General features: G+C 47.5%; 1 non-coding gene across 1 annotated transcript; it reads left to right on the top strand.

Moving 5' to 3' along the window:
* Window positions 1-1,896: 1,896 nt before the first annotated feature.
* LOC120657756 lies at window positions 1,897-2,005 on the top strand. The gene has a single exon (XR_005668295.1). It is a non-coding gene; the product is annotated as a small nucleolar RNA R71 (small nucleolar RNA).
* Window positions 2,006-3,356: the final 1,351 nt, after the last annotated feature.

The raw sequence follows: 3,356 nt of genomic DNA, 5'->3' as shown, positions 1-3,356 counted from the left end.
TAGAGGAGAGGCAAGCCACAACTGCTATGGAGCCGTTGGAGAAGGTGGGGCCCAGGAGCCGTTGGCCCTGGGTCGGCCGACTTGTGTGGTCGGCCGGCCCCAGGGTGGGCCCCCTAGTGCCCCCCCCTTCGGCCTGGTGCTTCCTCAACGGTTAAGTTCTTTGAAAATATGGTGCACGGCTAAAAGTTTGCTCGAAAAGATGTCTAAATTATTTTTTTCAAAGGTTTTTAAAACTTAGAAAATATTTTTGGTATTTTTTTGTAAAAAGGGAAAAGTGCTAGAAAAAAATTCCAGCATGCAGAAAACAATTTTGAAAATTTCAAACATGCAGTGGAGAAAAACAAATAAGGTGTAAATAAAATGTTGAAAAGTGGAGAAAGCAAATATGAGATAAATACCAATTTACTTTTGGCAAGGGCGCGTCGTTTAAAGTCCGATGTGCACGACTTTTCTTCATCGTTCTTACCATTCGTCGGCTCGTCCTGGACAACTGGACGAGGCCGAACTCTCGACCTTCCGCCACACCTTCTTTTCCTTCTCCTTTCTTTTAGGAGCAGAGGGCCGTTGTTCTGGCTAGGGTTCTGGTGCACCCCAGAGTGCTTGCCCTTCACTGTCTTGTTGGATCATGAAGCGCTGCTCTTCCTTCTTCTTGAACCTGAAAAACATATCCTCCCTTCCGATGCGGAAACGGATTTCTCCCTTTCCGACATCGATCCTTGCCTTGGCGGACCTTAGAAAAGGTCGCCCAAGTACGAGGTCGACTCCGTCGCCTTCCATATCCATTACCACAAAGTCGGCAAGGATGAAGGAGTCTCGTACTCGTATGAAAACGTGTTCGGCTATCCCTTCGGGATACCGAATGGTTGAATCTGCAAGCTGTACGAGCATAGTTGTTGGGGAAAGAGCAGGATATTCAAGTGCTTCATATATTACCTTGGGCATTATATTCACACTTGCCCCCAGATCGCATAGGCATCGCTCGAAGTGTTTGATGTAGATCAAGCAACTGATCATGGGGATCCCTGGATCCTCTTGCACCGCTGCCACCATGCCATCCCAAATGTCGTTCCTTGGGGGATAGTACCTACCTGCATGGTTATTGCGTGGTGGCCTCCGGGACGAGTTATCCCGTCCGGTAGACACCATGTTGACATTTTCAACAGGACACTCGGGTTGCCCCGGGATCTTCCCGCTCTCAACAGCAGGTAACGAAGCAGCAATTTGTGCAAGCTGGGTTTCGATCATTTTGTTGAAACTTAACTGGTTTTTAAGAGTTGAAGACAAAGTTTCAATCTTGACATTTAAACTTTCCAGGGATTTGTCATTGGCCAAAAGCTTTTTATTTATATTTTAGTTGATTTTAACTTAGCCAAGAACAAGTTCTCTCAAGGGAGGTTGGTTTGAATTGAAATTCGAATTATAAGAAGGATAGTAGTTATTACCTCCCTGAAAAGGTAGACGTGGCTGGTTCCCCCCTGGCCTCTTTGTTGTGGATGGTACCCATTGTTGTTGTTGTTGAGGTAGGCGCAGTCTTCACAGGTTTCGGGGCAGTCGTTCCCCGAGTGTCCATCATTACCACAGACTTCGCACGTGAAATGCGAACCCATGGCGTAAACAGGAGCATGGATCGGTTGTTTGCTCCCTTCCTCCATCTTCTTTATTAGGAGGTCCAGCTTCGCGGCAATCATATCCATCTCTTTGATGGTATGCATGCCCTTGGTGCGGGATTGGAGTCGTTCATCACTCCACACCTAATTGGAGACCATCTTCTCGACCAATGCTTTGGACTTGGCTATGGTCAGGTCGAGGAAGGCTCCTCTAGCAGCGGCATCAATATTGGCTCGAGATGTCGTTGTGAGCCTGTTGTAGAAACATTGCAGGATGAGCCACTCGTCCATGCCATGATGAGGACAGGCCAGGATGTATTCCTGCAGCCTCTCCCAAGCTTCTGGGATGGATTCCATCCCTGTCTGCTGGAAACTTGAAATTCTCCCGCGCAGGGCATTTGTTTTTCCCAACGGGAAAATTTTTGTGAGGAACGCCTTGGAGCATTTGGCCTAGGTGTCGATGTCCTTTTCTTTATAAAACCATTGTTTCACCTTCCCTAGGAGGGAAAAGGGAAACAGACGAAGCTTGACAACGTTGGCGGCGACACCCCGTATGACAACGGTGTCGCAGAGCTCCAGAAAATTCTGCAAATGTGCATTTGCGTCCTCATTTGGCTTGCCACAGAATGGGCTAGCCTGCACCATGTTGATGAGACTTGATTTGAGCTCAAAGTTCACGTCCCCGACATTGATGTTGGGGCCAATGGCCACATTTTCGGTGGACGGGACAGAGAACTCGTGGAGAGTCTTTTCAGCCATAGCCTCAAGAACGAGTGGTGCTTCCGAAATGGGTTCCTATGCCGGGAGGATAGCGAGAGGAGGAACGACGCGAGGTCGTGCCCTTCTCACGAGCCTCTCTGGATTGTCTATGTAGTTTTCTGGCAGGGAGAAACTGGTCATACACTACCCCTGTCTTCTTTCAAATAAAAAATAAAAGAAGACATAAAGTGACATTAGCCTGAAAGAGTAAAGACTATATCCTGAGTACAAGGTCTATGTTAATATCAGCACAATATCTTTGTTCACATGCCATCCCCGGCAACGACGCCAGAAATGCTTGTTGACATTTCTTAGCGCAATCACTAGGAATGGTTAATCCTTAGCAACAGCGCCAGAAATGCATGTTGGCAGTCCTTTGTGCAATCACTAGAAATGAGGACGCCGAACCCATCCTAGCAACTGCACCCAAGGGGTGCAACTCTCGTGGTATAATCAATACAATTACAAATGGATCCGCATGCGCACGGATATACCGTCGTAGCATTTCACCCGGAGAGTAAGGATATCGTCATTTATTTGTGTCCCAAAGGACGACAGTGGCAAAGGTATTGTACTCAACATTAACCATGACATTGTGCCTCAAGCAATAGGCAATACTCTAACAAGGGTAAGTACAGATAAAGAATAAGCAAGGATAATGCGACACAGCACACATCCACACTCCAAGAGGAAGGAATAAAGGGGAGAAACTATAAAACAAAGAACTACTCTATCCTACTGTCAAGTCAGCTGGAGCTTAGGCTAGGTTAGGTGTCCTAGTGCTTCTATCCAAAGCTGGGGTCATGTTAGATCATGGTTAGGACTGCAGGTGCCAGAAAAATGGGATAGCGAGGAGAAGGTCCCGTACCGAAGTACATCCAGTCCTGTTACCTCTTTGCATGAACTCCTACACCGAACCCGAACGTCGGGGAGTACGCTAAACGCAACACCGCTGTTACGCCGGACGGACAGGGCTATCACTACCTACCG

The sequence above is a fragment of the Panicum virgatum genome, chromosome 1N (genome assembly GCF_016808335.1).
Source record: "Panicum virgatum strain AP13 chromosome 1N, P.virgatum_v5, whole genome shotgun sequence".
Classification (NCBI taxonomy): Eukaryota; Viridiplantae; Streptophyta; class Magnoliopsida; order Poales; family Poaceae; genus Panicum; species Panicum virgatum.
This window is presented reverse-complemented; position numbering and strand designations above follow the sequence as displayed.